At 45.7% G+C, this 24,536-nt stretch overlaps 1 protein-coding gene across 4 annotated transcripts in view; it reads left to right on the forward strand.

Moving 5' to 3' along the window:
• The window catches only part of DHRSX (dehydrogenase/reductase X-linked), a 263,342-nt gene that overhangs the window by 172,397 nt on the left and 66,409 nt on the right, over window positions 1-24,536 (forward strand). For all 4 annotated transcript variants that reach the window (XR_009734803.1, XR_009734804.1, XR_009734802.1 and 1 more), the window contains one exon: window positions 11,222-11,311. The gene's annotated coding sequence lies outside the window, so the exon portion shown is untranslated. The remainder of the gene's footprint in view (window positions 1-11,221; window positions 11,312-24,536) is intronic.

Below are 24,536 nucleotides of genomic sequence, written 5' to 3' on the forward strand. Positions count from 1 at the left end.
AATCATCCTTGGCAGCCGGGTTCTTGTGGCTGATGGATATGGACCCCCCCCATTCCCCGGGGAGACCCGAGGATGCTGAGTGAAGCTGACACGTTGTGGTTGCCATGGAAGCTCGGAAGGCTCTCTTGTGCCCCCATGCTGATGGCGGGAGTCAAGAGACACTCGAGACACACACATTAAAAAAGAAAACAGCATTTGATCTTCAGCAATGTGGATGGACCTGGAAATCGTCACGCTGAGGGAACTAGGGTAGAGAAAGAAAGACAAACACCGTATCGGTCAGTTAGTTCAGTCGTGTCTGAGTCTTTGTGACCCCGTGGACGGCAGCACGCCACGCCTGCCCATCCATCACCGACTCCCAGAGCTCCTATGACTTATATGCAGAATCTAAAAAGAAATGGTACAAAGGAGCTTATTTACAAAACAGAAACAGACTCACAGACTTAGAGAAAGAACTTGTGGTTCCTAATGGGGATGGGTGGGAGGAAGTATAGTTCGGGAGTCTGGGGTGGACTAGTTGATGTTCTTCAGCGTTGCTCAGCTAAGCCGTATCTGACTCCTTGTGACCCCCACGGACTGCAGCACACCAGGCTTCGCTGTCCATCACCATCTGCTGGAGCTTGCTCAAACCCCTGTCCACTGAGTCGGTGAGGCCATCCAACCATCTCATCCTCTGTCGTCCCCTTCTCCTCCCGCCTTCAGTCTTTCCCAGCATCTGGGTCTTTTCTAGTACAACGGCTCTTCACATCAGGTGGCCAAAGGATTGGAGTTTCAGCATCAGTCCTTCCGATGAATATTCAGGACTGATTTCCTGTATCACAGACTAGTTGAATCTCCTTGCAGTCCAAGGGACTCTCAAGAGTCTTCTCTAACACCATAGTTCCAAAGCTTCAGTTCTTTGGTGCTCAGCCTTCTTCAGGGTCCAGCTCTCACATCCATACATGACCACTGGAAAAACCGTAACTTTGACTAGACAGACCTTTGTTAGCAAAGTGATGTCTCTGCTTTTTAATATGCTGTCTAGCTTTGTCATAGCTTTTCTTCCAAGGAGCAAGCGTCTTTTGATTTCATGGCTGCAGGCACTGTCCATAGTGATTTGGGAGCCCCCAAAATAAAGCTGTCACTGCTTTCACTGCTTCTGCGTCTATTTGCCATGAAGTGATGGGACTGGATACCACGATCTTAGGTTTTTTAATGTTGAATTTCAAGCCAGCTTTTTCATTCTCCTCTTTCACTCTCATCAAGAGGCTCTTTAATTCCTGTTACCTTTTTGCCGTGACAGTGGTGTACATGGTGTGCTGTGCTGTCTTCAGTCACTCAGTCGTGTCCAACTCTTTGCAACCCCGTGGACGGTAGCCGGCCAGGCTCCTCTGTCCATGGAGTTCTCCAGGCAAGAGTACAGGACCGGGTTGCCATGCCCTCCTGCAGGGATCTTCCCAACCAAGGGATCAAACCCAGGTCTCCTGCATTGCAGGTGGATTCTTTACCAGCTGAGCCACCATGGAAGCCCAAGAATACTGGAATGGGTAGCCTATCCCTTCTCCAGGGAATCTTCCCAACCCAGGAATCAAACCAGGGTCTGCTGCATTGCAGGCAGATTCTTTCCCAGCTGAGCTGTCAGGAAAGCCCAGTATGTACTATGCTATATATTAATATATATAATATGTATAAACTGTACAAAAAAGATCTTCACGACCCAGATAATCACGATGGTGTGATCACATTCCAGACATCCTGGAATGTGAAGTCAAGAGTGCCTTAGAAAGCGTCACTACGAACAGTTAGTGGAGGTGATAGAATTCCAGTTGAGCTATTCCAAATCCTGAAAGATGATGCTGTGAAAGCACTGCACTCAATATGCCAGCAAATTTGGAAAACTCAGCAGTGGCCACAGGACTGGAAAAGGTCAGTTTTCATTCCAATCCCAAAGAAAGGCAATACCAAAGAATGCTCAAACTACCGCACAATTGCAGTCATCTCACACGCTAGTAAAGTAATGCTCAAAATTCTCCAAGCCAGGCTTCAGCAATATGTGAACCGTGAACTTTCTGATGTCCAAGCTGGTTTTAGAAAAGGCAGAGGAACCAGAGATCAAATTGCCAACATCCTCTGGATCATGGAAAAAGCAAGAGAGTTCCAGAAAAACATCTATTTCTGCTTTATTGACTATGCCAAAGCCTTTGACTGTGGGGATCACAATAAACTGTGGAAAATTCTGAAAGAGATGGGAATACCAGACCACCTGACCTGCCTCTTGAGAAACCTGTATGCAGGTCAGGAAGCAACAGTTAGAACTGGACATGGAACAACAGACTGGTTCAAATAGGAAAAGGAGTACATAAAGGCTGTATATTGTCACCCTGTTTATTTAACTTATATGCAGAGTACATCATGAGAAATGCTGGACTGGAAGAAGCACAAGCTGGAATCAAGACTGCCAGGAGAAATATCAATAACCTCAGATATGCAGATGACACCACCCTTATGGCAGAAAGTGAAGAGGAAGTAAAAAGCCTCTTGATGAAAGTGAAAGTGGAGAGTGAAAAAGTTGGCTTAAAGCTCAACATTCAGAAAACGAAGATCATGGCATCTGGTCCCACCACTTCATGGGAAATAGGTGGGGAAACAGTGGAAACAGTGTCAGACTTTATTTTGGGGGGCTCCAAAATCACTGCAGATGGTGACTGCAGCCATGAAATTAAAAGATGCTTACTCCTTGGAAGGAAAGTTATGACCAACATAGATAGCATATTAAAAAGCAGAGACATTACTTTGCCAACAAAGGTTCGTCTAGTCAAGGCTATGGTTTTTCCTGTGGTCATGTATGGATGTGAGAGTTGGACTGTGAAGAAGGCTGAGCGCCGAAGAATTGATGCTTTTGAACTGTGGTGTTGGAGAAGACTCTTGAGAGTCCCTTGGACTGCAAAGAGGTCCAACCAGTCCATTCTAAAGGAGATCAGCCCTGGGATTTCTTTGGAAGGAATGATGCTAAAGCTGAAACACCAGTACTTTGGCCACCTCATTCGAAGAGTTGACTCATTGGAAAAGACTCTGATGCTGGGAGGGATTGGGGGCAGGAGGAGAAGGGGAGGACAGAGGATGAGATGGCTGGACGGCATCACTGACTCGATGGACGTGAGTCTGAGTGAACTCTGGGAGTTGGTGATGGACAGGGAGGCCTGGCGTGCTGCGATTCATGGGGTCGTAAAGAGTCGGACACGACGGAACGACTGATCTGATCTGATATATTAATATAAGATTTGTATTCTATACTATTATATATGTATATAATATAGGTATTATAGATACTATTATAGATATTATTGATACACTCTTTTTACATATACAAATACTAATATATATGATGTTATGCATGCTTTTTTGTCCTTAATGCCATTTGTTACTTGCTTATTTTTTAAACAGACTATGTTTTAGAGCTGTTTTTGGTTCACAGCAAATTTGAAGACACCTACCATGTACAAGGGGCTGCTCTGGTGTCTCAGCTGGTAAAGAATCGACCTGCAACGCAGGAGACCTGGGTTCGATCCCTGGGTTGGGAAGATCCCCTGGAGAAGGGAAAGGCTACCCACTCTGGTATTTTGGCCTGGGGAATCCCATGGGCTCTGTAGTCCATGGGGTCACAAAACGACTGAGCGACTTTCACTTTCAACAAAGCATATACTGCCTCTTCCATTATAAACACACCCCACACCAAAAGGCTAGATTTGTTAAAATTGGTGGTTTTTAAAAACATTTATTTTTGTCTGTGCTGAGTCCTTGGTGCTGTGTGTGGGCTTTCTCTGGTTGTGGTGAGCGGGGCCTCCTCTCTGGCTTTGGTGCACAAGCCTCTCGTTTTGGTAGCTTCTGTTCTTGCAGACCCAGGCTCTAGAGCTCAGGTCAACAGCTGTGGCTGGTGGGCTCAGCTGCCCCCACCGCATGTGGGATCTTCCCACACCACGGATCGAATCTGCGTCCCTTGCATTGCAAGGCGGATTCTTAACCACTGGAGCAGCACGGAAGCCCCTATCAACGGATGATTCTACTTTGGTTCTGCATGTATTAATGATAGCTTACAGTGAATGGTATTGGATTCGTGATCTCCGAAGAACAAGATTTAGCTTCAGGACCAGGGACCAGGCTTGATCTCTCAAGGGCTCTTGTGTGGCAGAAGTTTTATTACAGTGAAAAGGGTCAGAGAAAGCATCTGACAGAGACATCAGAAGGAAGACAGAGCGTGCCCCCTCCCTAATCTAAGCAAGGGAGCTATATACTTTTCGAATTGGTTATATAATAAATCAAAAGCATGTCTCAAGGTTGTAAAGATCTTACTAGACCCAGTCCCACAATTTACATTTTAAGATAGCAGGGTTAGAACTTAACAGTAGAAAGATCTTACCAGACCCACTCCCATAATATACATTTTAAGATATCAGGTTTAGTCAGAAGGAGAAACTGTCCTCAAGCAGGATACATTGTTTTTATATAATCCCCAGTACAGAGTTTAAGCTGAGTTTTTTGTTGTATAATCATCAAAGAAAAAAAAAAAAAAACTTATGTGACTAAGACTACAGAAGTTCAGTTCAGTCCAGTCACTCAATCGTGTCTGATTCCTTGCGACCCCATAGACTGCAGTACACCGGGCCTCCGTGTCCATCACCAACTCCCGGAGTTTACTCAAACTCATGTCCATCGAGTTGGTGATGCCAAGGAATGTAGGCTAAGGAATGCAGAGAGAAAAACACGTTTGTCCTTTCCTCCTCTTTGAGAATTCCAGACCCCTGTCTCTTTTTCAAGATCCCCAGGCCCCTCCCTCCTCCTCCTCCTCCTCCTCCTCCTCCTCCTCCTCCTCCTCCTCTGGGAGTCCGGACTTCTCATCAACCTGCCTAGGAATTGACCCTCTCGTTAACATGAGACTCTGAGGATGGTGAGTTGTGTCCGCCACCTACCAGCACCCATCAGATGCCTGTTCCATTGTCCAGTACACACTCTGGGCAGGGTTCACTGAAGCCGACGGCTTCTTCTCACATTAGCTCAGTCTCTCTACACACCCGGGAAAATACGATTAACTGGATTCCCGCTTATTAAATCTCAGTCATGTTTCCATCTGCCTGCAGTAGAACTGAGCCAGGTTCCATTAATCAGACTTTTGGGTGTTCCCCAGCTCTGCAATTAAGCAGTTCTGGGCAGACTCTTGGTTTGCATTCAACAGATGGCTGGTTGCATCCCTGGAGTAAGAGATGAGCATAGATTTCAGGGTTTTTTTATAAATTGGAGTACAATTAATTTACAATGTTGTGTTAGTTTCTGCTGTAGGGCAAAGTGATTCAGCGATCAGTTCAGTTCAGTCGCTCAGTCGTGTCCGACTCTTTGCATCCCCATGGACTGCAAAACGCCAGGCCTCCCTGTCCATCACCAACTCCTGATCTTGGTCAAACTCCTGTCCATCGAGTCAATGATGCCATCCAACCATCTCGTCCTCTGTCATCCCCTTCTCCTCCTGCCTTCAATCTTTCCCAGCATCAGGGTCTTTTCCAGTGAGTCAGTTCTTCCCAAAGGATTGCAGTTTCAGCTTCAGTATCAGTCCTTCCAATGAATATTCAGGACTGATCTCCTTTAGGATGGACAGGTTGGATCTCCTTGCAGTCCAAGGGACTCTCAAGAGTCTTCTCCAACACTACAGTTCAAGAGCATCAATTCTTTAGCGCTCAGCTTTCTTTACAGTCCAACTCTCACATCCATACATGACCACTGGAAAAACCATAGCCTTGACTAGATGAACTTTTGTTGGCAATGTAAAGCCTCTGCTTTTGAATACACTGTCTAGGTTGGTGATAGCTTTTCTTCCAAGGAGCAAGCGTCTTTTAATTTCACGGCTGCAGTCGCCATCTGCAGTGATTTTGGATACGTCTGTGAGAGTTGGACTATTTTAACAGAAAGCCTTCCTCAGTGATTCAGCTGTACGTATACATATACCCTCTCCCTCTTGAGCCTCCCTCCCGCCCCTCCATCCCACTCCACTAGGCCATCACAGAGCACCGACGAAGCTCTGATGTCACTGCTTTGATTCTCAGGCAGCCTTACTCTTTGTCCGTCAAGGTTGAACAGTGAAGATGGCTTGTGATAGCCCCATCTGAAACACCGTTTTTAGAAGGAAGCATGGGAGAAGCTACTAATGTTTCTCGCGTCCTTTCCTAGATTGATGGAGGTTTTTCACACTCTCCATAGCCTGTGTTGTTGTTCAGTCACTAAGTCGTGTCCAGCTCTTTTGTGACTGTATGGACTGTAGCCCGCCAGGCTCCTCTGTCCCTGGGATTCTCCAGGCAGGAATACTGGAATGGGTTGCCATTTCCTTCTCCAGGAGATCTTCCCGACCCAAGGATCAAACCTGCATCTCCTGCATGGGTAGGCAGGTTCTTAACCAGTGAGCCACCTGGGAAGCCCACCCCCAACCCCTGACCACGTGTGCATACTCAGTCACTCAGTCGTGTCCAGCTCTTTGTGACCCCATAGTCTGCAGCCCCCCAGGCTCCTCTGACCATGGGATTCTCCAGGCATGAATACTGGAGTGGATAGGCATTTCCTTCTCCAGGGGATCTTCCTGACCCAGAAATCGAACCCTCATCTCCTTTTTGGCAGGCAGATTCTTTACCCGCTGAGCCACCTGGGAAGTGAGAAACAGTTTATTTCCTTGTCTCCGTCTACGTAAATATTTATGGACAAAGAGAGTCAGCCAGACATGTCTCTTCTCCCTTTCTGACCTTGCCCTTAGCCAAGCCTGACAGTTCACAGTTATTCATTCCAAAGAGCTTTGGATCACAGAGATTGCATCCTAACAGCTCAAATCACAGAGCTAATTTTTCCCCTCAGTAAGTATCTCTCTGAGTTTTCACTGTCTCCCGGAGTTTGCTCGAACTCATGTCTATTGAATCAGTGACGCCGTCCAACCATCTCATCCTCTGTTGTCCTCTTCTCCACTTGTCCTCAGTCTTTCCCAGCCTCAGGGTCTTTTCCAATGAGTCCTGGAAAAACCGTGAGTGAGTTTGAAAGCTCCCTCGTGGAGGAAGCCCTTTCTGAAGCAGCACCTTTGTGGAGAAGGTCAAATGTTGTCCGCATTCCCATGAGGCTGCCCGAGAAGGAGGTGCCTTGGTGCCGATCGCTGGAGGCTGGGTTGAGCCCGACACCGTGGTCCATCCCAGTCCTTGTCATCCTTTGTTCCTCTGCAGCGAGAGATTGCTACAGCCTAGGCTTTGACTTGCTCAAGCTCATCTCCTTCCCCTGTGTCTCCAGGCTCTTTCTTCTTGGAGCCTCAGCCTTGACTGGGAGCCTGGAGTTCTGCTGACGACTGCGTCTTTATGCCTTTGAGGCCCCAAGGCTGGGGAATTTCCTCATATATCATGCTTGCTTGTTAAATGAATGGATGGATGGATTAGTAGATGAATGTCCAAGTGGATGGATGATGGATCAGTGGGTGGATGGTTGGGTGAATGAATAGATAGATGTGTGGTGAATGGATATGTAGGTGGGTGGATGGCAAATGGACAGATGGGTGGATGGATGGTTAGATGGATTTGTGGATGGATGTGTAAGTGAATGGATGATGAATGGATGGATGGATGAATGGTTGGATAAATAGATGAATGGATGATGAGTGGTTGGGTGGGTGGGTGGATGGTTAGATGGATTTGTGGATGGGTGCATAAGTTAATGGATGATGAATGGATGCGTGGATTAATGAACAGATGGATAAATAGATGAATGGATGGTGAGTAGCTGGGTGGGTGGATGGATGGATGGTTAAATGCTTAGATAGGTTTGTGGATGGATGCATAAGTGAATGGATGAATGAATGGATGGATAAATAGATGAATGGATGGGGAGTAGCTGGGTGGGTGGATGGATGGATGGTTAGATGCTTAGATGGGTTTGTGGATGGATGCATAAGTGAATGGATGAATGGATGGGTGGATAAATAGATGAATGGATGATGAGTGGGTGGGTGGGTGGATGGGTACATGGATGGATGGTTAGATGGATTTCTGGATGGATGTGTAAGTGAGTGGATGATCAATGGATAGATGAATGAATGGATGGATGGATGAATGGATGGATAAATAGATGAATGGATGCTGAGTGGTTGGGTGGGTGGATGGATGGATGGTTAGATGCTTAGATGGGTTTGTGGATGGATGCATAAGTGAATGGATGAATGAATGGATGGATAAATAGATGAATGGATGGGGAGTAGCTGGGTGGGTGGATGGATGGATGGTTAGATGCTTAGATGGGTTTGTGGATGGATGCATAAGTGAATGGATGAATGGATGGGTGGATAAATAGATGAATGGATGATGAGTGGGTGGGTGGGTGGATGGGTACATGGATGGATGGTTAGATGGATTTCTGGATGGATGTGTAAGTGAGTGGATGATCAATGGATAGATGAATGAATGGATGGATGGATGAATGGATGGATAAATAGATGAATGGATGCTGAGTGGTTGGGTGGGTGGATGGATGGATGGTTAGATGCTTAGATGGGTTTGTGGATGGATGCATAAGTGAATGGATTAATGAATGGATGGATAAATAGATGAATGGATGATGAGTGGGTGGGTGGGTGGATGGGTACATGGATGGATGGTTAGATGGATTTCTGGATGGATGTGTAAGTGAATGGATGATCAATGGATAGATGAATGGATGCATGGATGAATGAATGCATGGATAAATAGATGAATGGATGATGAGTGGTTGGGTGGGTGGACGGATGGGTGGATGGATGGTTAGATGGATTTCTGGATGGATGCATAAGTGAATGGATGGTGAATGGACGGATGGATGAATGCATGGATGGATAGGTAGACGAATGGATGGTGAGTGGTTGGGTGGGTGGATGGATGGGTGGATGCATGGTTAGATGAATTTCTGGATGGATGCATAAGTGAATGTATGGTGAATGGACGGATGGACGAATGGATGGATAAATAGATGAATGGATGGGGAGTGGTTGGATGGATGGATGGATGGATGTTTAGATGCTTGGATGGATTTGTGGCTGCTGCTAAGGCGCTTCAGTTGTGTCTGACTCTGTGCGACCCCAGAGATGGCAGCCCACCAGGCTCCGCCGTCCCTGGGATTCTCCAGGCAAGAACACTGGAGTAGTGGATGGATGCATAAGTGAATGGATGAATGAATGATGGATAAATAGATGAATGGATGGATAGGTAGATGAATGGATGGTGAGTGGATGTGTGGGTGGATGCATAAATGAATGGATAATGAATGAATGGATGAATGAAGGCATGGATGAATGGACAGATGGATAAATAGATGAATGAATGGATACGTAGATGAATGGATGGTGAGGGGATGGTTGGGTGAGGGGATGGATGGATGGATGGATTTGTGGATGGATGCATAAGTGAATGATGGTGAATGAATGGATGGATGAATGAATGGATGGATAAATAGATGAGTGGATAGTGAGTGGTTGGATGGGTGGATGGATGGTTAGGTGGATTTGTGGATGGCTGCATAAGTTAATGGATGATGAATGGATGCATGGATGAATGAACGGATGCATAAATAGATGAAGGGATGGTGAGTAGCTGGGTGGGTGGATTGATGGATGGTTAGATGCTTTGATGGGTTTGTGGATGGCTGCATAAGTGAATGATGATGAATGAATATATGGATGAATGAATGGATGGATAAATAGATGAATGGATAGTGAGTGGTTGGATGGGTGGGTGGATGGTTAGATGGATTTGTGGATGGCTGCATAAGTGAATGGATGGTGAATGGATGGATGAATGCATGGATAAATAGATGAATGGATGGTGAGTGGTTGGGTAGGTGGATGGATGGATGGTTAGAGGCTTAGATGGATTTGTGGATGGGTGCGTAAGTGAATGGATGAAGAATGAATGTATAAATAGATGAATGGATGGCGAGTGGTTGGGTGTGTGGATGGTGGCTCATTCCAATGGCCCAAGCCTCTCGCCTCATTTTCCAAAGTTTTCCTCTCTGAGGTTTTCACCAGGCTCCATCCGCCTTGAACAGGCAGCTGGCCATGTCACCTTGGCAGTCTGGGCCATTCGTCTGCTTGAATAGCTGTTCGGACCCATGGAGTCTCCAGCTGGCCTTGTTGATCCCTTGCTGTACTTCCAGATTCACTAACATTTGGGTCTCGGGGTCTAGCTTGGCCAACATTACCCTGCCCAGCCCTCATTAATGAGGCCACAGTGCAACCATGCACCACAGCAGCTCAAATACTGACATATTTGGAGTCTTTGATTTTCTGTTGTGCCTCCATGGGTCCCATGGGCAAGGGAAAACTTCAGTCCCCTATAGCCATGTCTGATCTGAGCAACCATATCTAATCTAAGCAACCACGTTTGATCTGAGCAACCGTGTCTGATCTGAGCAGCCATGTCTTATCTGAGCAAACATGTCTGATCTAAGCAACAGCACTGTTTTTAAGTTTCTCTTCCAACACTTTTCCCCAGCACGTTTTCCTCGCACTGTTTGGGTGGACCCTTTCTCTGACTTCTATTTGAGTTCAGTGTCACACAGGCACACCCTACTTCTGGAGTGGGGAGCCTTTCCCTTCTCCAGGGGATCTTCCCAACCTAGGGATCAAAGCCAGGTCTCCCACATTGCAGGCGGGTTCTTTACCAGCTGAGCCATCAGGAAAGCCCAAGAAGACTAGAATGGATAGCCTATCCCTTCTCCAGGGGATCTTGCTGATCCAGGAATCAAACCTGGGTCTCCTGGATTGCAGGTGGATTCTTTACCAGCTGAGCTACCAGGGAAGCCCTACTTCTAAAGCTACTGTTTAAAAATCAGTGCATTGGGCCACAAGAGTGTTTTACCTTCAATGTGGACACATCAGAGATGGCTCATGCCTGTCATTTTTCTCAGAAGAGCAACATAACAGAAATGAACATTTCTCTGCCTCTGCTTATTCAGGACAGTCAGTTCCTCCAGAGAGAAACCAGTATCTGTTGAAGGGAATGTAAAGGACAGAAAGAGACCTTATTGTCTTCAATTTCTCTTAATTGATTCCTAAGGAACCACACTGTGACACACGACAAATGAGGGTAGGGAGGTGAAACTGCACAGAAATCATGTAGGAGGCTCAAGCTAGACCAATTTGTTTTGAGGCCACTTAGAGGCTGTCTCACAAGGACATGCGATCATCACTTTTCCTTGTTTTCAGGCCACCAAGGATGCTCCACCGCCCGGAGGAAAACATCCGTCAGATGACTGTCCTTCTGGGATGAAGAAAAGAGGAAGACAGTCCTTTCAGGTCAGTTGAATAGGCTCTGACGACTCGCCATGGGGATTCAGAACCTCGTGGATAATGGTGGTGGTGCTGATGGTGGTGGTGATGGGGATGGGGATAAGAGGATGAAGGTGATGGTGGTGATGACACACAGTGGTGATGATGTCAGGTGATGGTGATGATAATAGTGATGTTGCTGATGACAGGATGAGCGTGATGGTGCTGATGAGACGATAATGGTGATGCTGTCCTGTGATAATGACGATGGTGATCTTGGGGATGACGGGATGAAGGTGATAGTGTTGATGATATGATAATGGTCATGATGTCATCTGGTAGTGACGATGATGATGCTGGTGATGAAGGGATGAAGGTCATGGTGTTGATGATGATCTGATAATGGTGATGGATGTCCTGTGATAGTGACGATGGTCTTGGTGATGAAGGGATGAAGGTGATGGTGCGGATGATGACATGATGGTGGTGACGTTAGTGATGATGGTGTTGACGGTGACTTGATGATGATGGTGTGACGATGATGGTGATGGTGGCGATGATGATGGGATGGTGATAACAGCATGAAGACGATGATGTTTCTCACACAATAATGGCCGCGATGTTCACATGATGGTGATGATGATGATGCTTTTGCTAATAAGCTATGAGGCTCAGAACATCAGATCATACACAGTTGAGTTTGGGTTTTCATCAAGGATCTCCTTGGTCTTATTTAACATGACTTAAGGCTATCTTTAGTTGTAGCATGTGGGGGTCTTTAATTATGGAAGCTAACTCTCAGTTGCAGCATGTGGGATCCGGTTCCCTGACCTGGGATCAAACCTGGGCCCTCTGCATGGGGAGCAAGGAGTCTTAGTCACTGGACCACCAGGGAAATCCCCCCCCAAAATAAAAAAAGTAAAAAGTATATTCTGGCTACTTCCAGTTTCCCACCTTACATTCACTCTTGCTTTTTTATTTCTAAGTATTTATTTTAGCCCTAGTACTTGTGTTAATTTTGTGTGTACTTGTCTTGACCATCGTGTCTGGCTATGTGGTCAGACATTATTCTGGATGTTTCTATGGGGGTGTTTAATGGACGAGATTAACCTTTAAATTGTTAGACTTTGAGTAGAGCAGATTGCCCCTCCATAACATGGGTGGGCCTGGTCAAATCGGTTGAAGGCATGAATAGAAGAAAAGAGTGCTCTCCCCAGAGAAACGTGGAATTTGTAAGCAGACGTCCTTTGGACTTGACCTGAAACGTCATCTCCTTCCTGGGTCTCCAGCTTGCTGATCTACCGTGCAGATTTTGGACTTGCCAGCTTCTGTAACTGCATGTAATTGCATGAGTCAATTCCTTAAGAAAATCTCTCTCTATACACACACACACACACACATATATATATGTTGTTGTTGTTCAGTCGCCCAGTCATGTCTGACTCTTTGCAACCCCATGGACTGCAGCACACCAGGCTTCCCAGTCCTTCACCATCTCCCAGAGTTTTCCCAAGTCCATGTCCATTGGTTGGTGATGCCATCCAGCCATATCCTCTGTCGCCCTCTTCTCCTTCTGCCTTCAATCTTGCTGAGCATCAGGGTCTTTATACAGGGGCTTCCCAGGTTGTAAAGAACACGCCCACCAATACAGGAGATATAAGAGATGTAGGTTTGATCCCTGGGTAGGAAAGATCCCCCTGAAGGAGGAGGCCATGGGAACCCACTCCAGTATTCTTGGCTGAAGAATCCCACACACAGAGGAGTCCAGTGGGCTACAAAGGGTTGCCAAGAGTCAAAAACAGCTGAAGCAACTTAGCATGCACACATGCATATGAAAACACACACAAACACATATATACACACATGTACACACACACGTATACATGCACGCACACATATACACATGTACAAATCCTGCATATACACTTATGTCTACATACATATACTGTATAGATACGTATACACACACACATGACATACTGCACACACACATATACACACACACACATACATGCACGTACTGTATATAAACACATATACATATACTGTGAACACGTATGCATATATGTACATACATGCACACGTATGTTGTGTGTGCACGTACATGTGTACATATGTGTGCACACTATGCACGCATATATGTATACATACATATAGTGTGTGCACGTATGCTGTACGTGCATGTGCGTGTGTACATATATACACAAATCCTATATATACACATATACACGCATACATACATACACCGTATACGCATATACATGTACATATACACACATATGTACCCATGCACATTCTGTTCATTCCTTTTCTCTGGAGAACTCTAATACAATCACTGCAACATGAATATTAAAATAAAACATCTCCCACGCACAATCTAATTGCCCCACCATTCTGAGTCTTTTGTTTAGTACTTATGATGTGCAAATGTGTTTGTAATTATAGCGTTCTAATATTTAATTTGATATTCATTCGTGAAAATTTTGCGTATGGCTTTGCCCATTAGTTGTGCCGACAGCCTAGCGTCTTATCCAATGCAACGTGCTCTGTATCCAGCCGCCTATAAAAACGTGCTGTGGTCGCCACCTTTGTGCTTTCCTCCTCCTCATAATTGTATTATTTGCTCAGAATAAACCCGATTGACAGGACTTGTTGGTCACACGGTATGGACATTTTGCATTTTGTTGACACCAACTGTCTTTGTCCCCTTCTTTTCCGCTGCTAGAAATCAAGCTATGCCTTTGGAAGTGGAGTTGCCCCGTTACATCGCAAGTTAAGTGTCAGTCGCTCAGTCGTTTCTGAGTCTTTGCGACTCCATGGACCGTAGCCCACCGGGCTCCTCTGTCTATGGGATTGTCCAGGCAAGAACACTGGAGTGGGTAGCTATTCGCTCCTCCAGGGGATCTTCCCGACCCAGGGATCAAACCCAGGTCTCCCGCATTATATGCAGATTCTTTACCATCTGAGCCACCAGGGAAGCCCTTAAATTACAAGGCACCAGTTAAATTTGCATTTTTTTAGTTTTTATATTTTATTAAAAAAACCATTTGTTTATTTGGCTGTGCTGGAGTTAATTGCAGCACATGGACTCTTAAGTTGCACCGTGCGGGATCCAGTTCCCTGACCAGGAATCAAGCTCAAGCTCTCTTCATGGGAAGCGTAGAATTAACCATGGGACTACCAGGGAAGTCCCTGAACTTTTTATATAAATAACAGTTTTTTTAGTATAAGTACATATCAAATATTGCATAATAAATACATGCTGCTGCTGCTGCTGCTAAGTCACTTCAGTCGTGTCCGACTCTGTGCGACCCCATAGACGGCAGACCACCAGGCTCCCCTGTCCCTGGGATTCTCCAGGCAAGAACACTGGAGTGGGTTGCCATTTCCTTCTCCAATGCATGAAAGTGAAAAGTGAAAGGGAAGTCGCTCAGTCGTGTCCGACTCTTAGCGACCCCATGGACTGCAGCCCACCAGGCTCCTCTGCCCATGGGATTTTCCAGGCAAGAGTATTCCCATACAATATTTCAGACAAGTAGTTTATCTAGTAAAAGTATGTCCCATGCTATGGTTGTGACTTACTTATACCAAAGAACACATATTTGTTTTTTTAATCCGAAATTCAAATGTAACTATGAGTCCTGTGTTTCGATTTGCTAAAGCCGGCAAACCTGTTTGAAACATTTGTCTAAAACCTAGGACCAGGCTGATGAAGCTGTTACAATCAGAATATTCCATACTGCTCAGCACTTTGCAATCTGACCTTTAATGGAATCTTTGGAGTGAGTGAACTCAAGGGCTAGCATTTTTTGAGCGCCGCTGAGAACCCCTTGCGGAGAGGGCAATGGCAACCCACTCCAGTGTTCTTGCCTGGAGAATCCCAGGGACGGGGGAGCCTGGTGGGCTGCCGTCTATGGGGTCGCACAGAGTCGGGCACGACTGAAACAACTTAGCAGCAACAGCAGCAGAGAACCCCTTGAGGAAGCATAGACCAATAACTCGGGAACATATATTGAGTGTGGGTGTGTATCAAGCTAGGAGAGAGCCAACCAAGACTGCTTAGCTTAAAATTAACAAGTATAGCTATACTTAACATGGAGAACCAGCAAGGACCTGCTGGCCACCTCAGGGAACTCTGCTCCGTGTCAGGTGGCAGCCTGGATGGGAGGGGAGTTTGGGGGAGAATGGATACTTGTAAGTCCAGCTAGATTCCTATATCTGCTTCTGTGTTCAGTCTCTTGTGTTCTCATCCACCATATAGCTGCTGGAAAACTCCCCTGGACTCTTGTAAGAGACTAAAGGTGAAAAAGACACATATCCTCTCAGTATTATTCAGTTCAGTTCAGTTCAGTCGTGTCTGACTCTCTGCGACCCCATGAACCGCAGCACGCCAGGCCTCCCTGTCCATCACCAACTCCCTAGTCCACCCAAACCCATGTCCGTTGACTCGGTGATGCCATCCAGCCATCTCATCCTCTGTCGCCCCCTTCTCCTCCTGCCTTCAATCTCCCCCAGCATCAGGGTCTTTTCCAGTGAGTCGGTTCTTTGCATCAGGTGGCCAGAGTATTGGAGGGAAATGTCTCACTAGACTCCTGACCTTAACAAGGACATGAAAACCTTTGTCTTCTGTTCCGGGAGATATCAGAGGATACATCCAAAGTGTGGCTCAAGTCTGACCAGTTCTCCGACTATTCTCTGAAGAAAAAGTGGCTTCAGGGCTCTTCGTGTTTATGCTGCCTTCGAGATCCTGGCGTGACGCTCTGTTATCCCGTCAGTCTTGAGATGCTTGTAGTGAGAGTCTTTACAAATACAAGCATCCAGCATTTTTCAGTGTCTTTCAGCAGGAATGGTGGGTCAAGTGAGTTAACCTTCCATGTTACCAGAAATAGCAAGCATATTAAACGAGTGCAGCATGACAGATTAAGAAGACAAGAAGAAAATCGGAATTAAGGATTTAAGTTATGTAACAGAAGGAAAATTTCATGGGTGTGTAACGAAGTCCATATCCATAAAACAGAAATGACCTTTCAAACTGTCAGTTCCATCTTGCTATATTCCACATATACGCATTAATATCCAGTCCTTGTTTTATGTTTCTGACTTACGTCAGTCTCTATAATACGGTTCATTTGCAGAGGAATGGGGATCCAGACTTGTAGGCACAGTGGGAGGAGGAGAATGTGAAAGTGAAACTCACTCAGTCGTGTCTGACTCTTTGTGACCCCATGGACTATACGGTCCTTGGAATTCTCCAGACCAGAAAACTGGAGTGGGTAGCCTTTCCCTTCTCCAGGGGAATCTTCGCAACCCAGGGATCGAACCCAGTTCTCCCAGCATTGCAAGTGGATTCTTTACCAGCTGAGCCACTAGGGAAGCCTTAGAATACTGGAGTAGATAGCCTATCCCTTCTCCAGGGGATCTTCCTGACCCAGGAATCGAACCAGGGTCTCCCACATTGCAGGCAGATTCTTTACCAGCTAAGCTACGGGACAGAAGGAGAGAGAAGCATGGATACATATACGCTGCTGTATATAAGAATAGATGCCAGTGAGCGTCTGCTCTATGACTCAGGGAACTCACACCAGTGATCTGAGACAACCTGGAGCATTGGGGTGGGGAGGGAGGTGGGAGGGAGGTTCAAGAGGGAGGGGAACATGCGTATATTTATGGCTGATTCGTGCTGGTGCATGGCAGAGACCAACAGGGTATTATAAAGCCATTATCCTGCAGTTAAAAATAGATAAATCAACTATTAGCTCAGAAAGGAAAAAAAATTCCAAGTGGTATAAATAGGTCAACCATATTCGGGGCCATACTGTCATGAAGACAACATTTGAAAACAAGAATATTCGCAAAGAAACGCGATCGTCCAACTGGAACGTTTTTACTGAAGTGCAGTTGATGGTCAATGCTGTGCCAAGGTCCGCTGTAGAGCAAAGCCCTTCCGTTGTACACACATCTATACATTCTTTTTTAAAACATTGCTTCCCATGCTGGTTTATGCCAGGATATCGACTCTAGCTCCCTGAGCTCTGCAGTAGGACCTTGGTGTTTTATCCATCCTGTATACAATTGTTGGCATCAGCTAACTCCAAACTCCCATCCATCCTTCCTTCACTGCTGTCTCCTCTGGCAACCAGAAATCTATTCTCTGCGTCTGTAAATCTATTTCTGTTTGTGTGCGTGTGTGTGTGCTCAGTCATGTCTGACTCGTCGCGACCCCATGGGCTGTACCCCACCCGGCTCCTCTGTCTGCAATTCTCCAGGCAAGAAGACTGCAGTGGCTTGTCATTTCTTTCTCTAGCGGATCTTCCTAACGCAGGGATCCATCCTGGGTCTCTTGCATTGTGTAGGTAACTTTATTTATACCATATTTTTAGATTCTGCAAGTAAGGGATATCATGTGGCATTTATCTTTCTCTGTCTGACTTACTTCAGTTAGTAAGATCATCTCTGTGACTTCACAGGTGGCTCAGTGGTAAAGCATCTGCCTCAAATGTAGGAGACCCAGGTTCAACCCCCGGGGTCAGAAAGATTCCCTGGAGAAGGGGATGGCAACCCACTCTGGTATTCTTCCCTGGAGAATTCCATGAACACAGGAGCCTGGTGGGCTACAGTCCATGCATTTGCAAAGTGGGGTTGCAAACAGTCAAACGTGATAGAGTGACTAACAGTTTCACTCTCAAGATCATCTCTAGGTCCGTCCACGTAGTTGCAGATGGCACTGTTCCAACCTTCCTTATGGCCGAGTAATATTCCACACTCTGTAGGTAGCACGTCTTCTTTATCTATTCATCTGTCGACGAACACTTAGGTTGCTTCCATATCTCAGCTGTTGTGAACAGCACTGCTGGGACCACTGGGGCGCGTGTATCTTTATGAATTATTGTTTCCTCTGGGAATATGCCCGGGAGTGGGATTACTGGGTCGTATGTTAGCTCTATCTTTGTTTTCTGAGGAGCCACGATACTGCTCTCCACAGTGGCTGCACCAGCTTACCTCCCCACCAACGGCGTACAGGAGTTTTCCGTAACTATTCCATAAGCGTCTGTCACTCTGTTTTGTAGATGAGTTCATTTGTATGCTTTTTGAAGATTCTACACAAGAGCAATGTCATACACTTGTCATTCTTGATCTGACTGACTTGGTACGACACTGCCCAGGTCCGTCGATGCTGTGCGCCATTGGCTCATTCTTTTTGATGACCGAGTAATATTCCATTGCATTATACCACCTCTTCTTTATCCATTCATCTCTCACTGGCCACTTACATTGTTTCTGAGTCTTGGCTATTGTCCATAGTTCTGCTATGAATATATTTTTGAAGTATAGTTTCCAACCGGAATAGTTTTAAACTCTCTTTTACATATCTTTTTGGAAGAAGAAGATTTAAACTCATCACCATTTCAGAACTCTGTGGGTATGGCAAAAAAGTACTCTTGGAGTGGGGTGGGGTGAGGGGACTGACCTTTTCTGGAATGAGTTTACTTTTAAAATAATGAATTAAGCATTCAATTGGGAAGTGGATAAAGAGAAGCATCCATCACGAGAAAGTAATAAATGAAACTTTTCAGTTACTGACGGAGGAATTGAATAACTGAGATCATGGATCTATATAGAAAGTGAAGTGCAAGTCGCTCAGTTGTGTCCCACTCTTTGCAACCCCATGGACTATACAGTCCATGGAATTCTCCAGGCCAGAATACTGGAGTGGGTAGCCAGTTCCCTTCTCCAGCGGATCTTCCAAACCCAGGCATTGAACCCAGGTCTCCCACATTGCAGGCAGATTCTTTACCAGCTGAGCCACCAGGGAAGCCCAAGAATACTGGAATGGGTAGTCTATCCCTTCTCCAGCGGATCTTCCCAACCCAGGAATCAAACCAGGGTCCTCTGCATTGCAGGTGGATTCTTTACCAGCTGAGCCACCAGGGACGCCCAAGAATACTGGAGTGGGTAGCCATTCCCTTCTCCAGAGGATCTTCCAAACCCAAAGATTGAACCCAGGTCTCCCACATTGCAGGCAGATTCTCTACCAGCTGAGTCACCAGGGAAGCCCAAGAATACTGGAGTGGGTAGCCTATCCCTTCTCCAGCGGATCTTCCCAACCCAGGAATCGAACCAGGATCTCCTGCACCGCAGGTGGATTCTTTACCATCAGAGCCACTTAGACTTACACTGCTACAAAGCACATGAAAAAGAACATTAAAGTGCACATACCCCAAATCAACCCCCAATCAACCCCAAAACAGTACACGCGTCACAAAAATCAGTGTGACTGACAGAGGTTTATACAGATATTTTTGAAAAATAGAATAAAAAGGGGTGCTTCTAGGGAAAATATGCATTACCACAGCTAGAAAAACAAAGTAAGCATCCGTATATCAGCTTTAAGGAAGAAGCTGAATAAGAGCTATCGGCATAAGAACGTTCAAGGTCACAGAATTCCGAACCGAGTTCTCTGAAACCTGCGAGTCATTCTCGAGGTGTTTATATTATTCAGAGACTGCGTTGAGGAGGAATGCTTCCGAGTAATTTTGTGAGCGACGTCTCAGAATCATTCTGAAATTTGATTTAAAAAGCACACTGAGATCTATAGGCTGTCGTGTGAAATAGACAGCTGGTGGGAAGCTGCTCCGTAGCACAGGGAGCTCAGCTCGGGGCTCTGTGATGACCTAGAGGGCTGGGTGGGGGGAGGGAGGCTCCAGAGGGAGGGGATCTATGTAGACATATGGCTGGTTCAGCTGCTGTACAGCAGACACTAACAGCATCGTAGAGCAGTTATACCCCAATACAAATGTATCTTTAAATTTTAAAAAAGGAAAAAAAAAGTAGTCCAAGGCAAAGAGACTCCAAAGTGATATGAATATGGTTGCAAATAACATGAAAATCAATGCAGCTGATAGCAGTGTTCAGTACACCAGAAGAAGAATACACATGGAAAGGCGAGGTTAATGTTAGGCACTTCGGTGCCGTGCCAAGTCATTTCAGCCGTGTCCGAATCTTTTCGACCCCATGCACTCTAGTTCACAGGCTCCTCTGTCCACGGGATTCTGCAGACAAGAACACTGGAGTGGGTTGCCATGGCCCTCCCCCAGGGGATTGTCATGACTTAGGGATCAAACCCGGGTCCCTTGCATTGCAGGCAGCTTCTTTACCATCTGAGCCACCTGGGAAAGCTACTTATAGCCTTTGCAAAGAAAGCTGAGTGCCAAAGAATGTGTACTTTCGAACTATGGTGCTGGAGAAGACTCTTGAGAGTCTCGTGGACAGCAAAGAGATCAAAGCAGACCATCCTAAAGGAAATTAACCCGAATATTCACTGGGAGGACTGATGCTGAAGCTGAGGCTCCAATACTGTGGCCACCTGATGAGAAGAGCTGACTCATTGGAAAAGACCCTGATGCTGGGAACGATTGAAGGTGGGAGGAGAAGGGGACGACAGAGGATTGAGATGGTTGGATGGCATCACTGACTCAATGGACATGAGTTTGAGCAAGCTCCGGGAGACAGTGAAGGACAGGGAAGCCTGGCATCCTGCAGTCCATGGGGTCGCAAAGAATCACACACAACTCAGTGACTGAACAACAAATGTTCTCAATGGACACATTTTCTTATTAATTTCAAGTGAAACCCGTAGCCCGATCAGCGTATCCAAGAACTGCTCAGCCTGCAGGGACCAAACCGCTTTTACACATTTTTCAGGGCTCTTGTATTAAAGGAGAGCCTGGAAGTAAGAAGGTCCACCTCCCCTCCATCAATTAACCCAGAGACCGAAATCCCCATCGCGCGGAAATAATAAGAGGTGGCCGTGCAAACAGGTATGCGTCTGGACATGTAGTTAACGCCCAGCTTTTCTTGTTTGGTGTCTTTTCCTTTTTTTTTGGTGGAGGGGGTGGTGTAGATTTTGCGTCTCATCATGACTGACGCAACAGTGGAGCAGCAGTGTGAATCAAGGCGTTCTCTGCGCTAGATGGAGAGAAAATTGTATGTTCTGTGACACGTGCCATCAGGCCCCTACTATTTCCACTGAGCCCGTGGCTAATTATTGTCTGCCATGAACCTTTGGGTTAATTTATGCACGCCTATCCCTCATCTCCCAGAAGCAAAAAAAAAAAAAAAAAATAGAGGACAACACCGGGCCTGCGGAAACCCGTAATTTTAGCTGTGGGTCGACGCCTCCCCGATGAGACAAAGCCCTTGCGAGTTGAGTCTCATCATCCGCGCAAGTGTGGAGGTCGGAGACGAAGCATTTGGTTCTGAGTTTGTTCTCCATGCCCGGCCGGACATGTGCGTGCAGGAGTCTCGATGTTTGTTGCCAGGGGTGTTCGTTTCCCCAAGGTGGTACCCACGGCACATCTCCAAGGAAACTTACCCTAGTTTTTTGTTCTAAAAATAAACTCTTTCTTTGCATTTATCATCTTAAAATATGAGGCTTGTCTTAATATCATCTTAAAAGTATCTTAAAATCATCTTAAAGTCATCTTAATATCATCTTAAAACATGAGGCTTTATGAGGATTCTCTCCTAAAGATAATTCATGGCTGCATTTTGCTCACTGTTGCTTCCTTGGTGATTTTTCATTTGTTTTGTTGGTGGGGGGAAGGATTCGATTAGATTTGCTCAATCTGTCTGATTTTGCTGGTTTCACGCATTGACCGCTGGCTCTTGTCTGGAGGTTTCAGATCCCAACTTCATCCCTGGCCACCGTCAGAAAGAATTCTGTGTCCATTTTCTCCTTTCCTCAGTAACCTGAGTAAAGCTGGTCTGGGCGTGTGTCCAGTGAGCTTTGCGGACAGGAAAGCATTTTCCACATCGCCTCCTTTGGATGGAAGTGAAGATGCATGAAGATCACTGGGAAGCAAGGCTAACTTGTTAAAAGAGAGAAGACCTTTGATGATGCCAGCAGCCCTTTGATCTCATCCAGCAGAGATGCTCACGGGCAATAACAAACATCCGTCTAGTCAAAGCTATGGTTTTCCCAGTAGTCATGTATGGATGTGAGAGTTGGACAATAAAGAATAGTAGGTGCTGAGGAATGGATACTTTTGAACTGTGGTATTGGAGAAGACTCTTGAGAGTCCCTTGGACTGCAAGGAGATCCAACCAGTCCATCCTAAAGGAAATCAGTCCTGAGTGTTCATTGGAAGGACTGATGCTAAAGCTGAAGCTCCAATCCTCTGGAGCTTGATTCAAAGACGTAACTAATTGGAAAAGACCTTGAGGCTGAAAAAGATTGAAGGCGGGAGGAGAAGGGGATGACAGAGGATGAGATGGTTGGATGGCGTCACTGACTTGATGGACATGAGTTTGAGTAAACTCCGGGAGTTGGTGATGGACAGGGAGGCCTGGTGGTTCAGACCATAAAGGATCCCCCTGCAATGCAGGAGACCCGGGTTCAATCCCTGGGTCAGGAAGATCCCCTGGAGGAGGGCATGGCAACCCTCTCCAGTATTCTTGCCTGGAGAATCCCCATGGGCAGAGGAGCCTGGCGGGCTACAGTCCATGGGGTCTCAGAGTTGGACACGATTGAGGGACTAAGCACAGTGTGTATCTTTTAATCCCAAACTGCTAATTTTCCCCTCCTCTGCCCGTTCCCGTTTGGTCACCATAAGTTTGTTTTCTGTCTCTGTGAGTGTCTTTCTGTTTCACAAATAAGTTCATTGGTATCATTAAAAAACAAATTTATTGGAGTATAGATGTTTTACAGTGCTGTGTTACTTTCTGCCGTCAACAAAGTGAATCCGCTGTACGGACACACCGACCCCCTCCTTTTTGGATTGCCTTCCCATTTAGATCTTCCATTCGTATCCTCTTCTGAAAGTAGATTCCACGTATCGGTGACATCACGTGGTATTTCTCCTTCTCTCTGTGGCTTCATTTAGTGTGATCGTTTCTAGGTTCAACCATGCTGCCGCCAATGGCATGCTTTCAGTCTTTTCGTGGCCGCGTAGTATTCCGTTTTGTAAATGTACCACATCTTCTTTATCCGTTCTTCTGTTGGTGGACACGTAGGTCGCTTCCACGTCCTGGCTGCAGTGAACACTGGGGTGCACGTATCCTTCCGGCTCATGATTTTCTCCGGGTGGGTGTATGCCCAGGAGTGGGATTGCAGAGTCACGTCATAGTCCTGTTTTTGGTTTTTTAAGGAATCTCCATACCGTTCTCCATAATGGTTTCCCGATTTCCATTCCCATCAACAGTGTAGGAGCGTTCCCTTTTCTCCACACCCTCTCCAGCACTCACTGTTTGTAGATTTTTTTGATGATGGCCATGCTGGCTGGTGTGAGGTGATAACCTCATTGGAGTTTTGATTTGTGTTTCTCTAATGTTCACTGCTGTTCAACATCTCATGTGTCTCTTGGCCATCTGTGTGTCTTCTTTGAAGAAATGTCTATTTAGGTTTTCTGCACGTTTTTTGACTGCATGGTTTGTTTTGATGTTGCTCAGCAGAAATGAACACGATATTGTAAATCAACTACACTTCAATTAAAAAAAATGTATCTCAGTCAATAAAGAATCTTCCTGCAATGCAGGACACGTGGCTTCGATCCCTGGGTTGGGAAGATCCCCTGGAGGAGGGCATGGCCACCCAGTGTAATATCCTTGCCTGGAGAATCCCAGGGAAGAGGAGCCTGGCGGGCTACAGTCCATGGGGTGGCAAAGAGTCCGACACAACTTAGCAACTAAACCACAAAACATGAAAATATGTTTCTATTTATATAGATTCCAATCTTATTCTTGGAGTGAGTTTTTTTTTTTTCCTGGTAGGTTAAGAGGTTTCTTATAAAATAACTCAGTCTTTGGTAAATTTGCAACTGAATTCACTCATCAGAGAAAGCTCAAGGCAGTGACTTCTGTTCTACCCAGAAGACTTAGAAAACCTGTTTTTTTTTTTTTAATTCTTATTATTTAATTTTTTTTTTCACTCTTGGTTCTCTAATATGTCCAGAGCTTATTTTTTTTTCGATGTCTTGGAGATATTTCTGTTATATGTCTTTGTTTCATCACCAACATTCTTAGAGTCTGATCTTAACCGTGAGTGTTAGAAAGTTCCCATGATAATACTGTTTATCAGATGTGTTCCCACTGACTCAGTTTGTCACAGCATGGTTTTTTTTTTTCCTTATTATTATTTCAGTATAAATGACAAACAATGTCCCATCCTATTTTAATTACGGAGCACTGCATAGAGGCTGTGGGACACTGTGCAATCTATGCCCGTTGTCTTTTTTTTTTCCCCATCACAGTCCTG

Source organism: Bos javanicus, chromosome X (genome assembly GCF_032452875.1).
Source record: "Bos javanicus breed banteng chromosome X, ARS-OSU_banteng_1.0, whole genome shotgun sequence".
Classification (NCBI taxonomy): Eukaryota; Metazoa; Chordata; class Mammalia; order Artiodactyla; family Bovidae; genus Bos; species Bos javanicus.